Genomic DNA, 8,285 nt, shown 5'->3' on the forward strand with positions numbered 1-8,285 from the left:
CCTGACATACTCACGGGGGACTTTAATCACCCTGATTTATGCTGGAAGAGCAAGAGGGCTGGACACAAGCAATGCAGGAGATTTTTGGAGCTTGTTGAAGATAATTTCTTGATGTGGCTGACTGATGAGCTGACTAGAGAATATGCTCTGCTAGATCCTTCTCACAAACAAGGAAGAGCTTGTTGGGAACGTGAAGGTAAATTATGTTTTTTTTCATGCAGTGACCATGGTAGATTCCCAAATCTTGAGAGAAGTGAATAAGAGAAGCAGTAGAATCATAATCCTGGACTGCAAGAGATTTCTGCTTGTTCGGGGATATGCTCGGCTGGGAGACTGCTATCTTCTTGTAGACTGCTTTGAAGGGAAAATGGGCCCAGGACAGCTGGTTCACCTTCAAGAACAATGTTCTCAGACCACAAGGAAGGTATATCTGAGCTGCAGATAGTCAAGCAGGTATAGCAGGAGCCCAGCATGTTTGAACAGGGAAGTTTGGGCCTGTTCAGCAATGGGGAGGAGGACCTAGTGACAAGGGACAAGGAAAAGACTGAGGTGTTCAAATGCCGTTTTTGCCTCTATTTTCACTGCTCAGATTTTCCACAGCTGTCTCTATTCCCTAAGACGAGTAACAGAATTTGTGGAAATGAAGCAATATCCACAGTGGAGGAGAATGTAGTTAGGGTGCACTCAAGCCAATTGTATGTGCACAAGTCCATAGGACCAGACGGGAAGCGTTGGAGGGTGTTGAGGGAGCTGGCCAATGTCATTGCAAGGTTGCCATCTCTGGAAGGTCGTGGCAACTGTCGGAGGTTCCCAATGACTTAAAAAGGGAAAACATCACATCCATTTTTGAGAAAGAGAACCCTGGTAACCACAGGCCAGTCAGGATAACTTCAGTCCCTGGGAAGATTACGGAGCATGTTCTTCTGGGAGGCATGTCTAAGACAGGAGTCATGCGAAGGACAGAAGAAAAGTAGAGACAGTCAGCATGGATCTGATAAAGGCAAACTGTGCCTGATAGACTTGATTGCCACCTACGATGAGACCACCATTTCTGTGGACAAGGGAACATTGATTATCAAAACTTCAGCAATGTCTCTGCCTTGTCTCTGATGGCATCCCTACAGCCAGATTGGTGAGATATGGAATGGATAACTGGATGATAACCTGAGTGAAATTGTTTGGATCTGCATGGAGAACATTTGAGGAAGATCTGGTGAGGAGTCAGGGAATGGGCAGAGTATGTGATAGCAGCCCCAAAGTGTGCTTTCTACACACTGACGGAAATTTGTCAAGACCAGACATATTCTATTTTGTCAACAATGTCTAGCTGCTTTGCATCCGGTAGCTCCCCGCGATTAGCACAGCTGGGATAAGGAAATAGTTCTAGTAGATATAAGGAGCCCTGAGGATACAACAGAGTGAATCCTGGCTGGTCATCAAACCCATGCACCCAGCAACCTCCCGTCAGCGATCCCTTCACATGGTTCCCAGAGCTCCCTGAGCAGCTTGGAGTGTAAATTCTTTATTAAATCTATCCTGCTTAACACCTCACGAAGCTTGAGCGTCTCTTTCTATGCCAGTATCCAACCCTCCCCTTTCCCACCTTGTGGTCACAGGCTCATTAGGCTCAAAGAGTGGTAATTTGCGGTAGAAACGCCAACTAGTGTTAGAAAGGGTCCTGTATGTCTTGGTGGACAATAGGTTGCCACTTGTGAGAGCACATCTGGGGAACTCTGCCTGATTTTGGGCTGCCTAGTACAAGAGAGACTTTGACATACGGGAGCAAGTCCAGCAGAAGCCCCCCCAGATGGCTGGGGTCTGACAAACGTGAGGAAGAGAGGCTGAGAAAACTTTGCTTCTTCATTCTGGAGAAGTGATGGCAAAAGATCTAGTTGCTCTCTTCATCTATCTAATAGGAGGGGATACAGAGAAGATGAAGCCAGACTTTTCTGAAAATGTACAGTGAAGGAAAAAGAGGCAAAAACATAGAATACAGGAAATTCTTGTAAGAACCCTGAGAGTTTGCCCTCCCTGCCCCAGCCTCCTTCCCCACTGGCTGCCTGGGCCCGGCGGCAACTTAGCAAAAGTACACGTAAGGTCTGTCCCCTTCTATCTGGTGACTTTAGCGCGCTTCCGGACACCTCTGCAGGGAGACCTCAGCAAGAGCTGACCACCCTCCACATGGGCGCTGCTTCAGCTGAGGCTCTAGTGCTTGGCCTCTACCTCAGCTACAGCACCCACTGCATGGCAGCCATTCCTGCACATGGTTATAAGCCACACTGACCCAGCCCTGGACCCTGAGCAACAGACTGACTTCTTGACCTGATCTCAGACTTGTCTCATCACCACAGGCTTGTCTGGTGATTTGAACTCTCAGTTGAACCTGGATGCCATCTCTGGGCTTGCACTGCTCACTCATCCTGGTACAATAGGCCAGGGCCCTGGCCGGCTAGGCCCCTGCTCTACCGGCTGTGTTATTGCACTCAGCTCCTGGCTCCCCATCTGTTATGGAGCACGTGTCCCTCACTGCTCCCTGACATCTATCTCCTCCTCTGGGAGACAGTCACCCAAGGGATTCCTCTGCTTCAACAGCATTCCTTGCACCCATCTCCTCTACCTCACTTCACTCTACCCACCTCCCCCACTAGGCTGTAGCCACACCCTGCTTGGGCCAGCCACAGGGCGAGATTTCATGTGGAGGAAAGGGATCCAAGGTCACTAAATCAATCTCAAACTTCAGTGAGCACAGCTCCCGCTTTTTGCCCTTGGTAGCAGGATGGCTGGAATTTCATTTGCCTTGCAAGGCAACATTCTTTCCAGTCAAAGAGTGAGCTCCTCTGTGTTTAACCCTGTCTCGCTGCACACTCGCTGGCCTTTGGGAATAGCCTGCATGGTGGGGGAAAACTCAGATACACATTTCTCTTCTTTAGAAGGCCTTACAAGAGCATACAGACATTTCCTCAGCCTCATACACTGACCTTAAGCCCCCAGCACTACTGTCAGCAAATAGAAAGCATCCTGCTTACTTCCATCAAAAGGCTATGAGAAAAAGGCCCTCCTCTTCTGGAATGAGGATTTGCGATAAGTTTCCGAAAGGTCTGAAACATGAAAGTAGAGGCAGAGGAAACAGAAATTCAACATGAGGGTCTCCCAAGGACTTGCTATGGGCTACCAGTCCAGCAAGGGATCACTAGTCGTTGTGGCATGGGATAAAGGCACGCAGAGGTTATGTCCAAGGGAAACATCTCCCTCCAAGACACTCAAAGCTGCTGGGTAACCCTCATCCCGTGCTCCAAGTGGCTCACCCACTACAAGACTCTTCTCCCTCAGCTTCCTTCCACTTTCCTTCCTCCATATTGGTAGGAGCTAGTTTAAGGGGTGAGCACCTAATACGCAGCAGGAGCCGCATGGCACAAAGATTCCCTGTAAGCAAGAGACAAGATAGCACTTCAGAACAGGATTGCAGTGACCCTTTGAACAGGAATGACATGCAGGTCTGCTCTACCCATGTGACAGAACTGCGAGGCCTCAGCTGAGTTCCTTTAAAGACACATTTCCTAGACAGTCTAAGGGCCCTCCTCACACTGGCTCCTGCCCAACTCTTTGTTTTTACCCTGCAACATCATTTCTTGCAGCAGTGCTTTTCTACTGCTCTGTCATGTCCATGCTATGAAAAGGGGGCTTGCGGGGATGTGTTGGTGACCTAACAGAGTCTCTCAGGGGCAAGAACCTAACACAAGGGGAATAGATCCAGGGATCCTTCTACAGATCTCATAGGCCTGCGCTACCTCTGTTGACACAGGCAACACAGAGGCAGCCATTTGGGAATGTGCATGAGAAACTCAGAAGGAAAGGGTACAACTGCCTGCCATGAAAATCCAGTGAAGTCTTGGCACACATTTCCACACTTTTGACCACCTTCTCTAGGTTACTTGGATTCCATGGCAACCCAAGAGGTCATAAGATAGGTCACTCTTTCCGCCAGCATTCTCCTCCAGGCAGAATGGATGATTCACTGGCATTGTCCTCAGGTTTTACTCCCTTCCTCCCCAACCCCTCAAACGGCAGAGCAGTTTGCAGACGGCAGGGGGTTTGGTGGGGAAGCTTAACTCAGAAGGATCAACTGCAGCTGGGAGCGCGGGGCTACCCCTCCCCGCCATGCCTTGCTCCTTCAGGAGTCACTTGAGATTTTCCACTGGGGTGAGCAGGGTGAGCAGCATCTCATCAACTGCCTCACGTTCTCTGAGACTTTCCACTGCAGCTCTCACTACAACACCCTGCACCACGGAGGACAGCACCTGCTCCATTACCTTTCTCCACACTGGACCCATCTTCTCCCCTCTCCTCGTCCCAAATGGGCTTTAGAGATCTCACAGGTGATTCACTGCAGGAAGGCCCCAGCTCGTGCCTGCAAACAAGAAAAAGACACCACTCTGAAGGAAGGGCTCTACAGGGCAGCTTTGCAGCTTAGGTTAGTTACGGCAACACAGACGCATGCCAGAGCTACTATGAAGCTCAGCCTTTCCCAGAACAGAATATGCAGAATATGCCAGATCCTGCAGGACTGTCTTAGGATATGGAGTGACCCAGTGGAGATCTTCCATGCCTGGAGCTGCGTAAGCTTCTACCTCAGGCTGGTCCAGCCTTTCCCTCGCCTTCCTGTGAGAAGGCCGCATCTAAACTTTCCCAGCCAAATCCCCAGGCCACCACTGGAGACCGCCTCCCAGCTCCTGTCCATGCTCCTACCATGTCCAGGCAGAACAGACTCCCCCCAGCTTCCCACCAACCTTTGAAATTCCACTCTTGCCCTACACATCCCTCGCAGTCCCTCCCACGCTCAAGTCAGTGCATCTGTAAAGAACAGCCTCCAGCACCCAAGCCATTAATGGAACACAGCTCCTAGCAGGACAGGAACCAGGACAGAGCTCTGCAGACTCCCCACGCACAGCCCAAACGAAGTCGGAGCAAACCTGGCCATCACTGGGAACCAGCCATTGGAAAGAGTTGCTCCCAGATCACTTCCTGAGTGCCTGCATGAGCCCTGGCAATGCAATGCTACCAAGCACATGGTGAGAAGATGCTTGCTTGGTCAGCTAGCGGCTAAAGAAGCAAACAAACATACTCACGTTGGAAAGACTATGACAGAGCCAGAACGGGTCTGGGAAGCAGGTGATTCAGTGCCTGAGAGGACCGAGTCCCTCATCCGTGGCATCTGCAGAAGTGAGGGACGCTTGCGAGATGCTGCCAAGAAAATGATCTTGTTGTTGCTCAGAAGGGCAGCAGATGTTGCCACTGTTCAGACAAGCTGCTGCCTCTCAGAAACTCTGAAACACACTTCACTCTTCCTCATAGCAGCCCCTCAATTCTACACAACAGCAGCTGCAGGGGAATACAGAGGAATGGGTAATAGCACTGCCAGGCTTTGGGCAAGGGAAAAAATCAAGAGCCTCAGTAAGGACACCTGACTTCTGCAGTGCACTTCTACTTGCCTAGTGCAGAAATCAGTGGAGGTTAGCATAGGCAAAGGCATTCCGTTAAAACCTAGGAAATCTGCCATGCTGTCCAGCTAGAGAGAGAGACAGGACAGCAGGTCTGTTTTTCCCCTGAAGCAAAGGGTATTTCTCACACTCTCCCCGGGTTAGGGGGTTAGGGTTCGGGCAAGGGAAAAAATCAAGAGCCTCAGTAAGGACACCTGACTTCTGCAGTGCACTTCTACTTGCCTAGTGCAGAAATCAGTGGAGGTTAGCATAGGCAAAGGCATTCCGTTAAAACCTAGGAAATCTGCCATGCTGTCCAGCTAGAGAGAGAGACAGGACAGCAGGTCTGTTTTTCCCCTGAAGCAAAGGGTATTTCTCACACTCTCCCCGGGTTAGGGGGTTGGGGTTCGGGTTAGGGTTAGGGTTAGGGTTAGGGTTAGGGTTCGGGTTAGGGTTAGGGTTAGGGTTAGGGTTAGGGTTAGGGTTCGGGTTAGGGTTCGGGTTAGGGTTAGGGTTAGGGTTAGGGTTAGGGTTAGGGTTAGGGTTAGGGTTAGGGTTAGGGTTCGGGTTAGGGTTAGGGTTAGGGTTAGGGTTAGGGTTAGGGTTAGGGTTAGGGTTTAGGGTTAGGGTTAGGGTTAGGGTTAGGTTAGGGTTAGGGTTAGGGTTAGGGTTAGGGTTAGGGTTAGGGTTTAGGGTTAGGGTTAGGGTTAGGGTTAGGTTAGGGTTAGGGTTAGGGTTAGGGTTAGGGTTAGGGTTCGGGTTCGGGTTAGGGTTAGGGTTAGGGTTAGGGTTAGGGTTAGGGTTAGGGTTAGGGTTAGGGTTAGGGTTAGGGTTAGGGTTAGGGTTAGGGTTAGGGTTAGGGTTAGGGTTAGGGTTAGGGTTAGGGTTAGGGTTAGGGTTAGGGTTAGGGTTAGGGTTAGGGTTAGGGTTAGGTTAGGGTTAGGGTTAGGGTTAGGGTTAGGGTTAGGGTTAGGGTTAGGGTTAGGGTTAGGGTTAGGGTTAGGGTTAGGGTTAGGGTTAGGGTTAGGGTTAGGGTTAGGGTTAGGTTAGGGTTAGGGTTAGGGTTAGGGTTAGGGTTAGGGGTTAGGGTTAGGGTTAGGGTTAGGGTTAGGGTTAGGGTTAGGGTTAGGGTTAGGGTTAGGGTTAGGGTTAGGGTTAGGGTTAGGGTTAGGGTTAGGGTTAGGGTTAGGTTAGGGTTAGGGTTAGGGTTAGGGTTAGGGTTAGGGTTAGGGTTAGGGTTAGGGTTATGGGTTAGGGTTAGGGTTAGGGTTAGGGTTAGGGTTAGGGTTAGGGTTAGGGTTAGGGTTAGGGTTAGGGTTAGGGTTAGGGTTAGGGTTAGGGTTAGGGTTAGGGTTAGGGTTAGGGTTAGGGTTAGGGTTAGGGTTAGGGTTAGGGTTAGGGTTAGGGTTAGGGTTAGGGTTAGGGTTAGGGTTAGGGTTAGGGTTAGGGTTAGGGTTAGGGTTAGGGTTAGGGTTAGGGTTAGGGTTAGGGTTAGGGTTAGGGTTAGGGTTAGGGTTAGGGTTAGGGTTAGGGTTAGGTTAGGGTTAGGGTTAGGGTTAGGGTTAGGGTTAGGGTTAGGGTTAGGGTTAGGGTTAGGGTTAGGTTAGGGTTAGGGTTAGGGTTAGGGTTAGGGTTAGGGTTAGGGTTAGGGTTAGGGTTAGGGTTAGGGTTAGGGTTAGGGTTAGGGTTAGGGTTAGGGTTAGGTTAGGGTTAGGGTTAGGGTTAGGGTTAGGGTTAGGGTTAGGGTTAGGGTTAGGGTTAGGGTTAGGGTTAGGGTTAGGGTTAGGGTTAGGGTTAGGGTTAGGGTTAGGGTTAGGGTTAGGGTTAGGGTTAGGTTAGGGTTAGGGTTAGGGTTAGGGTTAGGGTTAGGGTTAGGGTTAGGGTTAGGGTTAGGGTTAGGGTTAGGGTTAGGGTTAGGGTTAGGGTTAGGGTTAGGGTTAGGGTTAGGGTTAGGGTTAGGTTAGGGTTAGGGTTAGGGTTAGGGTTAGGGTTAGGGTTAGGGTTAGGGTTAGGGTTAGGGTTAGGGTTAGGGTTAGGGTTAGGGTTAGGGTTAGGGTTAGGTTAGGGTTAGGGTTAGGGTTAGGGTTAGGGTTAGGGTTAGGGTTAGGGTTAGGGTTAGGGTTAGGGTTAGGGTTAGGGTTAGGGTTAGGGTTAGGGTTAGGGTTAGGGTTAGGGTTAGGGTTAGGGTTAGGGTTAGGGTTAGGGTTAGGGTTAGGGTTAGGGTTAGGGTTAGGGTTAGGGTTAGGGTTAGGGTTAGGGTTAGGGTTAGGGTTAGGGTTAGGGTTAGGGTTAGGGTTAGGTTAGGGTTAGGGTTAGGGTTAGGGTTAGGGTTAGGGTTAGGGTTAGGGTTAGGGTTAGGGTTAGGGTTAGGGTTAGGTTAGGGTTAGGGTTAGGGTTAGGGTTAGGGTTAGGGTTAGGGTTAGGGTTAGGGTTAGGTTAGGGTTAGGGTTAGGGTTAGGGTTAGGGTTAGGGTTAGGGTTAGGGTTAGGGTTAGGGTTAGGGTTAGGGTTAGGGTTAGGGTTAGGGTTAGGGTTAGGGTTAGGGTTAGGGTTAGGGTTAGGGTTAGGGTTAGGGTTAGGGTTAGGGTTAGGGTTAGGGTTAGGGTTAGGGTTAGGGTTAGGGTTAGGGTTAGGGTTAGGGTTAGGGTTAGGGTTAGGGTTAGGGTTAGGGTTAGGGTTAGGGTTAGGGTTAGGGTTAGGGTTAGGGTTAGGGTTAGGGTTAGGGTTAGGGTTAGGGTTAGGGTTAGGGTTAGGGTTAGGGTTAGGGTTAGGGTTAGGGTTAGGGTTAGGGTTAGGTTAGGGTTAGGGT

Source organism: Rhea pennata, unplaced genomic scaffold, assembly GCF_028389875.1.
Source record: "Rhea pennata isolate bPtePen1 unplaced genomic scaffold, bPtePen1.pri scaffold_45, whole genome shotgun sequence".
NCBI classification, from domain to species: domain Eukaryota; kingdom Metazoa; phylum Chordata; class Aves; order Rheiformes; family Rheidae; genus Rhea; species Rhea pennata.